Genomic DNA, 18,450 nt, shown 5'->3' with positions numbered 1-18,450 from the left:
GGGCCTGGAGTCACATGTAGGCCAGACCAGGTAAGGATGGCAGTTTCCTTCCCTAAAGGACCTTAGTGAACCAGATGGGTTTTTCCCCAACAATGGGCAATGGGCAATGGACTCATGGTCATCATTAGATTCTTAACTCCAGATATTTATTGAATTCAATTTCCACCATCTGCCATGGTGGGATTCAAACCCAGGTCCCCAAAACATTGTCTGAGTCTCTGGATGAACAGTCCAGCCATAATACCACTAGGCCATCACCTCCCCTGTATGGAATGTGAAATTCAAGGCCCAAACATATCAGCCAAGGTCTTATTGAATAGTGGAGCAGGCTTGAGGGGCCGAATGGTGCATTCCCGCTCTGATTTTGTATGGTTGTACAAATGCATTCAACAGAAAATAGAGCACTTGAACAATCAGCTAGCCTGACAGAGACTTGGGCACAAGACTGGCTTGCTGCGTTGCCTAGCAACCTAATTCAGCTGGTTGATAAACAAAATCCTCCGACAAGTGTTGTGAAGAGACTAAACTTGTAGCGTTGCAGTCTCTCCCCAACCTTATGACGGGGTCAGATGGTGCAGCGATGTCTTTAGACCGACCACAGAACCATCTGGGGAGGGTGCTCTGATTTATCGTTAGTCTGTCTGTTAGTCCATCAGTGAACGTTCTTCCCAAACACAAAGCAGGTTAAAACAGTGAACACATTCCTTATGGTGTATCCAAGACAACTGGTCATTATCACGTCACCCTCAGTTCGATTGCCAACTCCAAAATAGGTCAAAGAGTGAATTCAAATCCAGGGTGGAGAGAAGAACTTTGCTAAGGGACAGTGTAGCATTGGGCATGGTGCCATAGTGGTTAGCACTGCTGCCTCACAGTGCCATGGACCCAGGTTTGATCCTGCCCTCAGGTGACTGCCTGCATGGAGCTTGCACGTTCTCCCTGCATCTGCATTAGTTTTTTTCCAGGTGCTCCGGTTTCCTTCCACTGTCCAAAACTGGGCAGATTAGATGGATTAGCCATGAGAAGTGCAGGGATAAAGCAGGGGGATGGATCTCAGTGGGATGCTCTTCGGAGAGCTGGTGTGGGCTTGTTGGGCTGAATGGCCTGCTTCTGCACTGAAGACAAACTTTTGAAGCAATGAAATAGGGTCAACAGTGACCAAACAGCCCCTTGGGCCTGCTGCCTACTTCAAATGGATCATGGGAGATCGTCAATATCAACTCCGCTCTCTCAATTTAATCCGAGTCTCTCCGAGGCAAATAAAATCTGTTGATCGTGACCTTGGACATTCTCAATGATTGGGCATCCTCAGCCCTCTCAGGTAGTGATTCCAAATGATTCACTAATTGCACAAATTATAAACTACATTTTGACACCATCCCATGGTTGCAAAGTGCTATGTGATAGCTGGAAGTTATTTGTTTCCTCAGTTATCTTGAGTGGATGAGCGTTAAAGTTTCAACTGGACCACTCCACTCTCACTGAATACAGAAGATCCCTCGGTACTGATGGAGTCAAACTTCAAGATATTGTTGATATTACAGGCCTTAAGACCTAATGGCAGAGGTACTGCCAGGTTGCTATGGTGTCACGGGAGTCTGGCTGAAGTTTGCTTTCTCGCTTTTGGGGGTTTTTGGCTGTAAGTTTCTCCTGTGGAAAGAGGGAGTGAGACTGGGAGGGGGTGCGGGTGATGTGAGAGTCTTGGCCCCAAAACACTGAGGGGTTGGGTGTCCGGCTTGGCTCAGGCTAACCTGTCTCTTCACAGAATAACTTCCACTCCCCACACATTCTGACCACAGAGGTGACAATCTCAGAACTGATGGAGCACATCCTGGGCAACCTGCTAGTGGACCTGGGTTAAAACCTTTGGACCAGTGGGAGGGAGGAGTAATGACGAAGTCACCACGTCCACAGATTTAGTGGGTGAAGTGCTTCTGCATAAAATCGTGTTACAACTCGACCCAAGGCCAACCAAAGCGTCAACAAATGCATCAACAATGATGCCAGCTTCAGTGAGAAGGCAATGGTATTATCGCTGGACTGTTAATCCAGAGACCCAGATAACGCTCTGGGTCCCGGGTTCGAATCCTGCCATGACAGATAGTGAAATTTGAATTCATTAAAAAAAAATCTGGAATTAAGAGTCTAATGATGACCATGAATCCATTGTTGATTGTCAGGAAAAACCCATCTGGTTCATTAATCCCTTTTAGGGAAGGAAACTGCCATCCTTACCTGGTCTGGTCTACCTGTGACCCCAGACCCACAGCAATGTGGTTGACTCATAACTACCCTCTGGACAATTAAGGATAGCTGGTTTGCAATGCCCTTATCCTGTGAATGAATTTTTAAAAAAATTTGTGTTCAGAACCTTACCGTATTTGTCAGACATATGAAGAATTACTTCCAGGTCAGTAAAGAGCTTCCAGCACCTGAGAGCAGGGGCGGCAGTGATGTGGTTGGTTGGCTCACCGAGCTGGTTCGTTGTTTCATTACCTTGCTGGGTAACATCATCAGGCAGTGAGTTTGGTTCCAGCACGGGACCCTGTGGCACAGGTGGCAATGACATCAGCGAGGTCAGCCCAGTGTGAACTCAGGGTGGTAGCAGTGTTGGTGGAGGCAGGATGGTGCCGGAGAGTGGCAACCCTTTGTACCAGCGGCAGTAGCGTGGTGAAGCGCAGTTTCAGCAACATCATTGGTTTAGCCGCAGGGACTTGAGCATCGGGGTAGAGGAGCCCATTGCTAAGCTAGAATCAGGAGCTGATCCAAAGACTACCTAATGCTATCGAGATAAGGCGAACGTTGTTGTTTTATTTTTCTGGCTTTGTATTCTGTGTTTTGGTTTATTTTCTGTATTTTAAGAGAGTGGCGACTTTAATCAACACTTTTCACTGTATTTGTAATAAATATATATGACAATCAATCAAGCAGTTACATTAGACTGTAAGAAATAGGAGTAGGCCATCTGGCCCATTGAGCCTGCTCTGCCATTCAATAAGATCGTGGCTGACCTTTTCCTGGATCAGCTCCACTTATGTGCCCACTCACCATGACCCTTAATTCCTTTAATGTTCAAAAATCGACCTATCTTTGCCTGAAAAACATTCAGCGAGGTAGCCTTAACTGCTTCACTGGGCAGGGAATTCCACAGATTGCACAACCCTTAGGATGAAAAAGTTCCTCCTGACCTCAGTCATACATCTGCTCCCCCTGATTTTGAGGCTATGCTTCTGAGTTCTAGTTTCACCTGCCAGTAGAAACAACCTGCCTGCTTCTACATTATCTATTCCCTTCATAATTTTATATGTTTCTATAAGATTCCCCTTCATTTTTCTAAATTCCAGTGAGTACAGTGCCAGTCTACTCAATCTCTCCTCATAAGCTAACCCTCTCAATTCCAGAGTCAACCTAGTGAACCTCCTCTGCACCCCCTCCACTGCCAGCACATCCTTTCTCAAGTAAGGAGACCAAAACTGTACGCAGTACTCCAGGTGTGGCCTCACCAGCACCCTGTACAGCTGCAGCATAACCTGAGACAACAAGATGCAGAGCTGGATGAACACAGCAGGCCAAGCTGCATCATAGGAGCAGTAAGGCTTACTGCTCCTATGATGCTGCTTGACCTGCTGTGTTCATCCAGCTCTGCACCTTGTTGTCTCAGATTTTCCAGCATCTGCAGTTCCTACTATCTCTGCAGCATAACCTCCCTGCTTTTAAACTCTATCCCTCGAACAATGAAGGACAGTTCAGCTATGTCTATATGTTTGAAGTAAACATTGTTGCCCCAGAAGGAAAACTTGATGGAAAGAATAATAAATAGAAAACAAAAACAAGTGTTTTTGTTGCCATTTACTGTCAATATAGATAGAGATACTGTCAGATAAGTAAAAAAAGATGCATTTAGACACCACTTTCCACAATCCCTCGATGTCCCCAATTGCTTTACAGTGAAATGAAGTCCAGTTGTACTGTTGCAATGTAAGAAGTGCAGGAAATTTGTGCACAGCAGGATCCCACAAACAGCGGAAGTGATGTCGGCCAAATAATCTGTTTGCTATCATGTGGTGAAAGATAAATAATTGGCCAGGTCACAGGAAAGAATTGCCCCTTCTCTTTTCAAATTCATGTCAGGGAATCTCTTACACTCGACGTCAGAGAGCAGACACAGCTTTGGTTTGAAGGTTTCATTCAAAATGGACATGTTTAACAGCGAAATACTTCCTTACAGCTCAACTGTGCAGCTTCAGCTGAGCTTGTTCAAAGTTGCCAGTATGGGATTTGAACCCACAATCGCCTAATGCAGAAGGGTCAGTGCTACCCATCAAGCCAGAACCAACACATGCCTTATTAAAACTCAATCCCATCCTTCCCCAAAACATAAGAAGCATGAACCTTTCTTTTAAAAAAAAGGTTTCTTTGATGAGTTTTAGCTTGTTGTCTAGAGGAACTAACAGACCCCTTTCCTTAGGCTTAGTCTTCATATAGCTAGTAAAATGTCTCCTCTCACCTCGACTCTAAAACGTAGACAAGCCGAAAACTACATTCATTAATGGGAAATCTGGTGCAGAGGAGTGAGGTCTTGTTTGCGCTATAAATGTCTGATCACCATCTGCTATAAGGACTTAACTGTGCTGCTCCTCTCAAAATACCCCAGAAACAAATCTAACTCTCCTAACAACCAGAAGGTTGCATTGAGAAGAACAATTCTGTCACCAGACAGTGACTCATCAAAGCAGTTGGGAGATCAGAAGCAGCAGGGCAGAGTGTGTCGCTCTGCATTTGTGGGAAGTTACCTACGTCTCACTTGTGAGGGGGTGAAGTGTGGGAATTGTTTTTGGTGCCCCTGTGCAATCAAAAGTGCTGAGCTGCGATGTTTCCTGCACAGCAATTGCACAATCTGCAATCATTTCGTTAACTTGGGAGCCTCCAGAGTGAAGTAAATGGGTTGGCATCTCTGTGGCAACGTCTACCTGGAGGTTTCATCACATGACCTGGAGTCCTGCTCACAAATACCTACCTGACACTTACAACCTATTGATGCACTAGGCCAACTCTAGACTGTACTAACTGCACTCGATTGGAAAAATGGCTGCTTGACACTCAAGAATCATTCAATTTCAAATATTGTAACATCCAATAACTGAAAGAAGCTTGAAGACAAATATTGTAACTTCCAATAACCGAAAGAAGCTTGAAGAAAATTAAAACAATACACATTGATTTTTAACATTCTTGTGACTTTTCTCTAAATTCTCATGTTCTCACTAGAGGTTCATCTTATCCTAGAGTCTCCACACCTAACCTGGTGTTTTGGCAACCCTAATCATAACAGTGGTAATGGGAAAGTCGATAACACTCTTACATTCATTCACCGCTGTTTCCAATATACTTTTCTCGACTGGCGTAATGCTACTCATGTGAAGATTTCAGTAGGTAGAAATCAGGAGTGGAAGCTTTTTCTCCAGCCTGTCTGTGTGGAGTTTGCACATTCTCCCCGTGTCCATGTGGGTTTCCTCTGAGTGCTCCGATTTCCTCCCACAGTCCAAAGATGTGCAGGTTGGGTGGATTGGCCATGATAAATGCAGGGTTACGGGGATACAGTGGAGGAGTGGTTCTGGGTGGGATGCTGTTCAGAGGGTCAGTGCATACTCAACAGGCTGACTGGCCTCCATCTGCACTGTAGGGATTCTGCGATCTTATTGCACACAATATGAAATGTGCTAGATTCCACCGGGCCCCAGTAAATCACAGTATCAATTAAACTTAAAACAGCCCGAAATATACACAAATATAAAACTTGCACTGGTTTTCTGACATGAATTTGTTAAAAACTACACCAGCACGTATGTATACACACAAAGACCTAATCACCATTCCACTGCGAGGATTTGAACCAGTCAGCTCCTGGATTTGAACAGCTAAGGATGAGAAAAGGAGTTTCAGCTCAATAAAGCTTTACCCCTCAGCTTGATATTATCTTCTTATAGACTTTGTTCCAATAGGTCTAAACAAAGTATATCATTGTTCAGCCATTCACCTTCCTTTTGCTGGATTGTTGTGATGTTAAACGTATGCCCTAATTGGAGGTGCAGGTTCTCCTTTTTCTTTTATTCACTCACGGGATGAGGGCGTCGCTGTCCAGGCAGCATTTATTGCCCATCCCTAATTGCTCAGAGGGCAGTTAAAAGTCATCTACATTGCTGTGGCTCTGGAGTCACATGTAGGCCAGACCAGGTAAGGATGGCAGTTTCCTTCCCAAAACAGCATTAGTGAACCAGATGGGTTTTTCCTGACAGTCAATTCACAGTCATCATTAGATTCTTAATTCCAGATATTTATTGAATTCAAATTCCACCATCTGCCCTGGTAGGATTTGAACTGGGTGCCTAGAAAGTTGTTTGGGTCTCTGGATTAACAGTCCAGCAATAATACCACTAGGCCATTGCCTCACCTGTACAACAGTGTGTAGCATCTCTATCTCTGTGTCAGAAAATCCGTGTTCATGTCCCACCCCAATGGCCAAGGCAGATATGTAAGTAAGGAATTGCAGCTAAACAAGTTGAATATCAACCTGCAAATCATTCCGACATCAACCAATAGCAGGTGGCAAGAGCAACAGAGATTTCCGGTCAACCACTTGATGGGATTATAATTGCAGTCTTTTCCATCACTGTTCATAGGTGTGGGCTACAACAGGAATGATGAACTACATGTTGCTATCGAAATCCTCTGGTGGTGACTGAGTGGCTCAGCTGGCTAGACTGCCAGTGGGGACCAGATTGGTGTCAACGGAACAGGACTCAAGCCCCCCCACTCTGGCTACTGTGCATTCGGAACTAGAATCAGAATATACAGAAGATGCCCTTCAGCCCATCAAGTTTGTACTGCCAAAAATATTCTACTACACACACTAGATCCAATTTCCCACACTAGAGCCATAGCCTTGAATGTTGTGACACTTCAAGTGCTCATCCAAATACCTTTTAAAGGTTGTGAGCTTTCCCACCTTCGCCAACCTCTTAGGCAGTGCATTCCAGACACCCATCACCCTCAACTCCCCTCTAAACCTCCTGCTTTTCAATTTAAAATTTTGTCCCCTTGTTATTGACCCTACGCCTAAGGGGAAACTGCCGCTTTTAATTCACCTTGTCCATGCCCCTCATAATCTTATACACCTCTATCAGGTCCCTGCTCAACCTTCTCTGCTCTAAAGAAAACAACCTGAGTTCATCCTGGTGAATCTCCTCTGCACTTCCTCCAGTGCAATCACATTCTTCCTATAGTCCGGTGTTCCAATTTACACACAATACTCTAGTTGTGGCCTAACCATTGTCTGTTCAGCTCCAACATGGCCTCCTACTCTTACAATATACACCATGACTTATAAAGACAAGTACCTTATATGCCTTCTTAATCACCCTATTAACCTTCCCTGCCACCTTCAGGGATCTGTAGTCAAGTACCCCAAGTTCCTCTTGAGCTTCCCAGTGTCTTGCCATTCATTGACTACTCCCTTGTCTTCTAACTTCTTCTAAAGTGCATCATCTCACACCTATCAGGTTTAAATTCCTTCTGATCAATCTGTTGATATCCTCCTGTAAACCTAATGCCTCCCTCTTCACTGTCAACCAGCCAGCCATTGTTTGTGTCACCCTATACCTTACCGATCATCCCTCTCATATTGTTGCCAACCTCATGACGCTCAAAAAGATTCAGCATTGATCCATCTGGTACACCACTGCACACCAGGCTCTAGTCAATCAAACAATGCTTCTGTGGTAGAGGTCACAGCACTGTAGATTGTATAGTATAACAAAACATGCAGTGGCGGTGATTTTAATTGACAATGTTAGTCTGACAGAGTAGGGCAGAAGATCAAGCCAGAGAGAAGTATGAAAAGAGAAGGGCTTAGATACTACAGTAGAGAGCTGTATTCAGTAAAGTGTTACAATACTGAAGGCAGTGAGAACACCTTTCATTGCCTTACTCAACAAGGCAGCCTTAGGATAAAGACGAACTGAACGAAAATTTAAAATATATGATTTTTAACATCCAGAAATATGTTATTCCACAAATATAAAATCAAGTTTTCCAGGGCCAATGGTGAAGTTAATACCAAGTTTTTCAAAAATCTCATGTAACAAGATGAAACCTCCTCAAGCGTTTTGACAAGGAGACAAACATTTTAAACAAGATGTTCTGTGATTCTTTAGGGGTTAAAGTCTGGAGGTAATCTCAACAGTGCACCCACTGGAGAAGCGCAGAATTGCTGCAAGCAATTCTGGATTATTCTACAGACTTGCACACTCCCAACTTTTCTGATAGCTTCAGTTATGTAATGACAGTGACTTGTTAGTTTTATCATCATTACCACTGTTTGATCTGAGCCAATATCTTACCATTTACAGTATCATGAACCTTAATAAACAGCAGGATCCTGGGTAGGGCCAATACCATGGAGAACACCTGTATAACCTGAAGACTCTCTTTTTCACTGAGCCATGGACCTGCATCAACTGACATATTGCAGAATGAAACCATTCAGCCCATCATATCAGTGCCAGTTATTTTCATAGAAATTCATAGAAGCCCTACAGTGTGGAAACAGGCCCTTCAGACCAACAAGTCCACACTGACCCTCACAGCATCCCACCCAGACACATCCTCCTTTCACCCACCTAATCTACACATCCCTGAACACTACAGGGCAATTTAGCATGGCCAATCCACCTAACCTGCACATCTTTGGATTGTGGGAGGAAAGCCACGCAGACACAGGGAGAATGTGCAAACTCCACACAGACAGTTGCCCGAGGGTGAAATCGAACCTGGGTTCCTGGCGCTGTGAAGCAGCAGTGCTAACCACTGAGCCACCGTGCTGCCCCCATCTCTTATCTCTTCTAACATCCCAGTCTATTAATCATTCATCTTTTCAAGAGTTTTTACCTTTCTCTATAAAGGGGGTGCCCAAAACAATATACAATACTTCAACTGTGGCCCATGTAAAGACTACCTTTTTGCTTCCCTGTAATTTTGATTGTCAACTGAAATGGGAAAAGAACTACTTGGGCAAATGCAAGGACGGTGGAAGGGATTCCTGCACATTTTAAAAGCAAGTTACTGACATTGATTGTAAGTGGTGTTTACACTGCTGCTTTTTCAACCAGTGGGGGAGGCTTAGTTACAAATAGGCTGGCACCACGAGGTGTGTACAAAGTGAGATTTGACTGGCAATAAGTAGCTGATTGGTTTGTGGAGCAGTGACCAGTTGTCGATGCAAAGCGCCATCAGACTGCCAATAACTATGTGATTGGCTCCCAGGTAGTTAAACAGCTTGTGGTGTAAACGCTGTGGTCAGAAGCATTTGGACTTCCAGAAGGAGAGGTGGTGTTTATCTCTCTCTCTCTCTGCATCAGAAAGTAACTGAAGCCTGAAGAAAGCCAGTTTATTTTCAATTATGAGCTGCTATAAGCTGTGGCTTTTAGATAGTAACGAAGTGATGTTGCAATTGCTTTACCCGATGCTCTGTGCCTCTGACAAGGAGGTAAAAAGTAACTGGGGATGAGAGATTAGAGAACATCAAGCCCTAGTCATCAAAAGGATTATCTCAATGAAAGCTATGGACAGGTACCATTGAACTGCCTTCCCCTCCATTCATAATACCAATTATTTTTGTCTGTCTGTGTCTGTTTGTATGCATGTAAATTTGTAAGGGGGGCTATAGTTCTAACAACACAGTATGGAGCTGGAGGAACACAGCAGGCCAGGCTGCATCAGAGGAGCAGGAAAGCTGACGTTTCGGGTCGGGACCCTTCTTCAGACCCTTTTTCTGAAGAAGGGTTCCAACCCGAAACGTCAGCCTTCCTGTTTCTCTGATGCTGCCTGGCCTGCTGTGTTCCTTCGGCTCCACACTGTGTTGTCTCAGACTCCAGCATCAGCAGTTCTTACTATCTCTATAGTTCTAACAAATAGTGATATACGTCAACATTTATAATTGTTTACCCATAGCTAAAATGTATTTATTTGTAACAAGCAGTATTTCTTGGCCCATGCTTTCTGGGTTTAAACAAACAGATAAGTTGGGGAATTTTGCATACTTTGATAAAGTCTTTCACTTTTGTGATAACTCTGGGAATAATATAACTTGATTTCCAGTTCGCTATCCTAGTGAGGCCTGACACCTAATTATAGCACTGCGAAACTTCAATATCTGTGCAATATTGCCTCAATTTCCCAGTGTTATTTTAACCGTGACATTCAAACAATGATAGATAACAAGCTCTATGCCTTCTATGGTCATAGCTAACAACCTTGCTACCTTTAATGACTTACCCATCTGTTCCCTTGCTTTGTTTAAAATTTTAAGTTTAATTCTCTCATATTCTTCCAGAAACATAGATCTTCACATTTTACTACAACAAACTGCATCTGCTATCAGTCCACCAATAAGCACAGAATCATTCAGCATACAAAAGGGACCATTCAGCCCATCATACTTGTCCCAGTTCTCCAATTAGTCCTACTCATCTATTCTTTTGCTATTGCCCTGCAATTTGTTTCCCCCTTTCCAAGTATATATTCAATTCCCCTTTGGAAAGTTACTGTTGAATTTACTTTCATCACGCTTCCAGACAATAATTCAGGATCATCACAACTCAGGAATAAAAGGATTTCTCACCTCTCCCTTGCCTTTTTGTTTGCCGTATTGTTCACACTCACAAGCATTCCATCTATGTACTCCTGTGCCCTTTGCCACAATTTGCCCCAACCCTCAGTTTAGAGTCATCTGTAAATTTTGATACTGTTCCCTCAAGTGACAAATGCAGATTATTGTGTGCATATGTTGGTAGATATGACCTTAACAAGTACATAGTTTCCCATCTGGATTTTTTGATTGCTATTTTGACATTACAGTTAAAATAACACTGGGAAATACAGATAAGCAAGTGGAACACCACTTACAGGAATGTATTAATCTAAGAAAAGGTTCTTTGCCAAGTTACTTTCTGCCTTCCAACAATGCATCTCCGACATCTCCCCATTTTAACTCCAGGAGTCATTATCCGAGTTATTTTACCATTGATGGCCATGCCTTCATCTCCTGATTCCCTCCCCAACCCTCTCTACCTCTCTCACTTCATTTAAATCACTCTTCAATGAACAACCTTATCATCCAGGCTTTGTGCTTGCGTTCCTAATCTGTGGCTTAGCGTTAAATCATGATTGACATTGCAGCTGCAAAGCATGGTGGAACATTTTACTGTGATAAAACCGCCATGTAAATTCAAGTTGTCATCGTATGATATCACGTCAAATACACTTTAAAATTCCATATTAATTGCGTTGAACACATTTCTCTTCATCTATCCCTTTCTATTATTTCTTCCAACTCCTCAACTTCCACCAATATAACTTATAAATGAAAATGTTTCATAACTTCATCCAATATTATAGTCCCAGTCATTTAAAAGTAACTTAAGACTTGAAACATGGAAGATAGAAGCAGGAGTAGGCCATGTGACCCTTCGAGCCTGCTCCGCCATTCAATATCATTGAGCTCAGTATTCTAATTCCATCCCTCCACCAACACCCCCCCAACACTCCTCAATTCCCCTTGATCCCTTTTAGCCATAAGAGCTACATCCTCTCTCTTTCTTGAAAACACATAATGCTTTGGCCTCAAACACTTTTTGTGGTAGTGAATTTCATAGGCTGACCACTCTCTGGATGAAGGAATTCATCCTCATTTCAGTCCTAAAAGGTTTACCCCTTATCCTTAAAATATGACCCCTAGTTCTGGACTCCACCATCACTGGCATCATCCTTCCTGCATCTAAGAGATAATAGGAACCGCTGATGCTGGAGTCTGAGATAACAAGGTGTGGAGCTGGAGGAACACAGCAGGCCAGGCAGCACCAGAGGAGCAGGAAAGCTGTCATTTTGGGTCCTGCATCTAACCTGTCTAGTCCTGTTAGAATTTCATAGGCTTTTGTCAGAGACCCCCTCATTCTTCTAAACTCCGGTGAATATAATCTTAACTAACTCAATCTCTCCTCATACGTTAGACCTACCTTCCCAGGAATCAATTGGTGAACATTTGCTGGACTCCCTCTCTGGCAAGGACATCCTAAAGAGACTAAGACTGCACACAATATTCTAGGTGTGCCCTCAGCAATGTTTTGTATAATTGCAGCAAGACATTCTTGTTCCTGTACTCATGCCAGCTAGCCTAGCTTCACCCCAGTTTATTTCCTGCAATGCTCTCACAGGGCCTTTAAACAACAATACTTTTAAAAATCACCAGGATGTCTACTATTTATCCTAATCTTTTTTCTGGAAACCATCAGATGAATAAGATTTATCTACTTAAACTCTATGAGCATAGTTCATCTTTGAATAAAAACAACAGCAAGCTTTGTTAACTTTGAGATTTTACAGTCTCAAAGACAACTTTCTCAATATAATTTCTTAACCATGCCTGTTCAGAGACATTACTACACACCGCTGGAGCAGGTGCAACTTAGAATCTGGGACATCTGTATTAGAAGCAAGGACACTACCACTATACCACAAGAGCCCTCTCCCTCAGAAAGCTCAAAGTAATTTACTTCATTAATATCAGCCATTCCCTATTCACCACTGCTGGAGTATTTCTTTCTGTCTCTTTTCCATCTGACCCCAGACTATTCTCGTTCTACCCCTAAGAAGTCCTTACTGCCCTTTATAATTTTGTCCTTTTTTTTCCCACTCTTACACACTCTCAGCCTTTGTATTTACCCTCCACATAATGTTCTTCTTAATTTTATGTTTGTTTTGGAACTTTTAATTTATTTACTGCCCTGCAAACAATATCTGTTTATTTATTTTAAATTCTAGAACTTGTAAAATATTCCCTCACGGAGAACACATGAGCTGGGTTTGTATTTATTGTCTTTGAGGAAGTAGTGGTGAGCCACAGAAAGCAGCTGAGGCCAAAACACTGAATATTTTCAAGATGGATTTAGATATAGTTCTTGTGGCGAAAGGATCAAGGGATATGGGGGAGATAGGAGGAACAGGGGACTGAATTGGATGATAAGCCATAACCATACTGAATGGTGGAGCAGGCTCGACGAGCAGAATGGCCTACTCTTGCTCTGATGATCTTTGTTTTCATGTGTCCAGAACTGCTGCAGTTAATGCGGTCAGACACATCTACAACTGTTCCAGAGTTCTGATCCAGCCATAGAGAAAGACTGGTGACACAGAATGGTACTTGACTTAGTGCAGACTTCAACCTATTGTCCTTCTTTATCCCACCAGTCTTCAAAGTATTCCGTTTTTTTTACTGATTTATGGTTCAATTGATCAACTTTCCTTCTTTTAGAGAAAAAGACCAGTCTTTTTTTAAGCAGGCAATAACTTACTTTTATCTATTCAATGGAACGGAATTACAAACAGATTTGAAAAGATACCAGAGAATAACTACAGGCATGTTTCTTGCTTGTTCAATTTCCTTTTGTATTCCGAGATTGAACCTAATTATCTTGTGGTCACTGCATCCTCAATGTTCACTTACTTTTTAAGTCCACAACCTAATTAGCCAGCAACAGGTCGTGTAACACTTCCTTTCTTGTTGCAGGAACAATGGGAGAAGAACAATCCTGAAAATAGTATGGAAAATGCCACTTTCTCATGACATTTAATACACCTATTCTGCTTTTTACACAATTATATCCCACAATTATAACCCTTGTTTGGATGTATCTTTTTTCTGCAAATCACAGCCTTAGATTCCTTCTTATTGCTGTTTTTTTTTAAGATTCGATCTAGGGTGAGGACTAGAATGAAACAATTTGTTTCCAGTGCAGTCTGACGGACGCATTGCAAACTTTTTTAGCACAACTTCAGTTGACCTTTCTTCCGCGACTCCAGCTAACATCCTAATGTTCTGTTTGCTTTTATAATTGCTGCAGCACTGTGCAAAAACACAGAAGGAGATAAGCTCAGTAATAATTTGTGGTCACCTTGTGGTAATTTTGTTCCGTTCATTATATTATCACATATATTTTTCGCTGTGTGTAATCCAACTACAAAACTGATGCAATTCTAAGAATTTAACTGTATCCTTGCTCTCTTTGGTTTAAAATTCTCATCTTCTTGATAAACACCCTAATCCTCTGCAACCTGTTCCAGTCCTGCAATCCTCTGCGATCTCAGTTTTCCTCTGATTTTGAGTATTCCTATTTGTTGTTACTGCCGCATTGATTAGAATCACCTTGAACAGCTCCACCCATTAAGCCTCCCTCAGACTCACTGCCTCTCGGTTTTCCTTTGTTGGGTGTAGCCTGTTTGCTTCACTGTATGGAACATGCCAGGCTTCAAAGGAAGCAATGTCTTCAATCTCTTGTTCTTTCTTTTACGCACTTGTGAGCAAGGCTGTGAGTAACAGATCCATGTCCGCTGACGATACAAAAGTTTGTTGGTTAGCCAGTGGTGAGGTCAACACAGAAAATGCATTGAAGGACACATGATGGTTTTATTGAGCAAGAACATGACAGACGGAATACAATGCAAGGTGACAACGTGCAATGTTATCCAATTTGCCGCGAAAAGTTTCAATAAAAAGTGAGGACGAGACTAGGAAATGTTTGTATTTGGAGGGACACGGCAGACCTGTCAAAGTGAATCAGAAAGTTAAATGTTGATACAGCAAAGTATTCGGAAGGAAAATTATAATTTAGGTTTTGTTGGAAGCAAACTGGAGTATGAGAATAAAGAGGTCTTGATACAATTGTAGAGGACAGTAGTGAAGCCTCACCTGGAGAAGAGTGTGCAGTTTTGGTCTCCTTACCCAAGGAAGGATTTGTCCTGGAGGGAATTTTTTGAGGAACAAGTGAAGTGGTACATGGTAGTATGGGAAAGTGGGTTGGAGTTACACCTTCAGCCTTGATCTTGATGAATATCGGAGCAGGTTCTTACATTCCTTATACCCTAATATAATTAAAACTGACAAAATCTTAGACCAAACATTCAGTCACCTTGTCCTAAAATTTCTTAACGTTGTTCAGTGTCAACTTTTGTTTGATAACACTCCTCTGAGGTAAATTGGAATTTTTTATGATTTTAAAAAAAAGGTGTTGGAAGTTCTTGTTATCAGGTGTTATCTGGACATTGAACAGAAGGGTTTAATTAACACTCAGATCATTTACTTTAACTGGGAGCAACGTGTAGAACTCATCTCAGTAGCACTTCCTCTTGATGCTTGATACTACACCTTGCATCAGAACACTACATTTCATATTTTCAAAAGTTAACTTCAGATCAAGTTTTGGGAAGTCTCCTGGCTTGCCCCTGGCTCTAGGTTTAATTAATAATCTCTCAGTAAGTAGAAGGCACAGATTTAAAATAATTGGCAAAAAAGCCAGAGGGTGGAGATGAGGAGAATGTTTTATTTAAGACTCAGTGAGTTGCTATGAACTGGAACACACGGCCTGAAACACCAGTGGAAGCAAATTCAATTGTAACTTCCAAAAGGGAATTTGAAATCTACTTGAAAAGGAAATTCTAACAATGAAATGACATTATTAAGCTGCAGAGGATTCAGAAAAGCTTTACCAGGATGTTGCCGGGAATGAAGGGCTTAAGTTATAAAAGGAGAGGCTGGATAGACTGGGATCTTTCTCCAATGGAGTGTAGGAGGTTGACAGGTGACCTTATAGATAAGGTGAATAGTAGGTGCCTTTTCCCTAGGGTGGGGGATTTCAAGACTAGAGGGTGTATTTTTAAGGTGAGAGGAGAAAGATTTGGAAAAGACATGAGGGGCAATTTTTTTACACAGAGTGGTTCGTGAGTGGAGTGAACTTCCAGAGGAAGTGGTGGATGTGGGTACAGTTTACAACATTTAAAAGATGTTTGAATAAGTACATGAATAGGAAAGTTTTGCGGGGTTAGTTGCCAGGAGCAGGAAGGTGGGACTTGTTTAGTTTGGGATTATGGTCGGCATGGATTGGTTGGACCGAAGGGTCTGTTTCCGTGCTGTATGATTCTATGAAATGGGAAAAAGCAAGGAAGTGGGATTAATGGAATAACTTTCAAAAGACTGGCAATATGCCTAAATGGGCAGATTTAACTTATCCCTGACTGTATGATTTCATGGTCTGAATCTTGGTGTAGCCAAGCGGGTGAAACTAGTGAGTGTGCATTCTTAGCAGGCTCGCAACATTGACAGCAATTTCAGGAGTTTGTTGGTGTCCTACATAACCTGAGAATATAAAAGTTACTGTCAGTGACTTTATGTCAGTCCAGCGGGTATGCTGCTGAAGTATTCTCCCACCCTACTTAGAGTGCAATCAATTAGGACATTGTTACCAGATAAGGACTTCCACTCCTCAACTCCAAGAACTACTGGGTGGCTCAGTGGTTAGCACTGCCGCCTCACACCACTAGGGACCTGTGTTCGATTCCACCCTGTCTGTATGGAGTTTGCATGTTCTCCCCATATCTGTGTAGGTTTTTTTTTCCCACAGTCCAAAGATGTGCAGGCGAGGTAGATTGTCCATGCTAAAATGTCCTGTAGTTGCACAGATTTGGTGCATTAGCCATGATTAACATGAGGTTATGGTGATAGTGTGGGTGCAGACTTTGTGGGCCAAATGGTCTCTACACTGTAGGGATTCCATGGTTTTCCCCCTGAATTGGAAAACCACTACAGATCATTAAAATGCAGGCTGGAACTAGATGCAGAAATCCCACTTCCATTTCCAACAGATCCCAATTTTAATCTGTGGGGTGGGGAGGTGGGGAATGTGATCCACACAGGTGGGGGCTAGCAGAACTCCCACAGACTCCATTTTGGCTGTTCCAAGCATCTTAACCTGCAGTGTGGGAGGCATGAGTTGATGCAGTAGACATAAATGGCCCTAAAGTCAAGACTGGCAGACAATATCATCATCTAAAGTTTTTTTTGAAGAAGAGTCCCCTGAACTTTGTACTTAAAAGAGAATAATGTGTCCCATCAATCTAATCTGTCACCCTTTAAGTCTGTTGGACTGATTTAACTTACAGGCCATCTAATGTAGGTTAACAAAATATTATCATCTATCTATGCAGTTCAAATAGTGTTGTTAACCACAGTGGGTATTATTATGGCATATATAAACACTTGGCTGAATTTCAAAAGCCACAATTATTTCATTCTGAGTTCTGTTTCAGTTTAAAGAGATCATTAAACAATTTGCAATCTTTGATGTGAGTTCTGATTAGAAGCTTTTTTCGTTTTTACACGTAATTGAACACATGAGATTTTAAAAGCTTTGAATGGATGTCATGAATGGGAGGTCTCTTTTTGCATATCAAGTGTATATGATTGACAGCTGCATTAGAATAAGTTTTAGTCATCCTCATCCAGCTCCTGAGAATTATCCATGGTGGATACTGGGTGACTGTGTATGGAGTTATTATTGGGAGACATGGTGAGGGGGGGCAAGGGTATATGATAAAGCATGGGTTGGGTGAGTAAGAGCATGAGTTAGCATGAAGGAGCCATAGGACTATATGGGACAGTCAGAAGGTGTGAGAGGTAAGGGCTAAAGACCTAACCTCTGAGGGAAGGCAGCATAGCGGTAACATCATTGAACCAGAAAACCAGGCTAATATCACAGATTCAAATCCCACCAGATATTAAATTTGATATTAATAAAAATCTGGCCTAATGGTGACCATAAAAATATGGTCAATTGTCATAAAAACCCAATTGTTTCACTAATGTTCTTTAGGGAGGGAAATCTGTCATTCTTATCTGCTCTGGCCAACATGTGACTCCAGACCCACAGCCATGTGGTTCACTATTAACAATTAGGAATGATCAACAAATACTGGTCAGGCCAGTGACACAAGTCCCATTAAGGGTTTTTTTTTCACAAAAAAATATGTTAAAATAACTGGGACAGAGACCTAGCAAACCAGGTCAGGCCTTCTACCAAGTCTGTCTCAATGCCCACTTGCCCCTATGGGTACCTAAGGATCTGCTTCAGGGTTGGAAAACCTGACTCAACCCTGCCCAGCTGCCCCAGCATCAAAACTGGGTCTAAAGATGCCCTTTAAAAAGAAGCAGGTCTGCTGAGTTAGGAAATTTCCATTCATAAAAAGAAAAAAACATGCTTACTCAATCTTTGTGGGAAGCTCCCTTTATCCCTAATGACAAAATCCAGCTCTAAATCAATACAAGCTTTTTTTAAAACATTAATTCAAAGGTTGTAGATATCTCTGGCTAGGGCAGCAATAATTGCCTGGAGAGCAGTTGGGGTTAACCACATTGCTGTGGCTCTGGAGTCACACATGTAGGTCAGACCAGGCAATTTCCTTCCCTAAAGGACACTGGTGAGCCAGATGGACATTTTTCCCCCAACAATTGACAATGGATTCATTAGACTCCTAATTCTACCATCTGCTGTGGCAGGATTTGAACTT

General features: G+C 42.3%; 1 protein-coding gene across 1 annotated transcript in view; it reads right to left on the bottom strand.

Annotated features, from left to right (window-relative positions):
* The window catches only part of wscd2 (WSC domain containing 2), a 538,109-nt gene extending 527,389 nt beyond the window's left edge, over positions 1-10,720 (bottom strand). The window contains exon 1 of the mRNA XM_048611624.1: positions 10,679-10,720. The gene's annotated coding sequence lies outside the window, so the exon portion shown is untranslated. The remainder of the gene's footprint in view (positions 1-10,678) is intronic.
* Positions 10,721-18,450: the final 7,730 nt, after the last annotated feature.

This window comes from Rhincodon typus, chromosome 24, assembly GCF_021869965.1.
Source record: "Rhincodon typus isolate 14 chromosome 24, sRhiTyp1.1, whole genome shotgun sequence".
NCBI lineage: Eukaryota > Metazoa > Chordata > Chondrichthyes > Orectolobiformes > Rhincodontidae > Rhincodon > Rhincodon typus.
The sequence above is the reverse complement of the archived record's forward strand: the minus strand, read 5'-3'. Positions and strand labels throughout refer to the sequence as shown.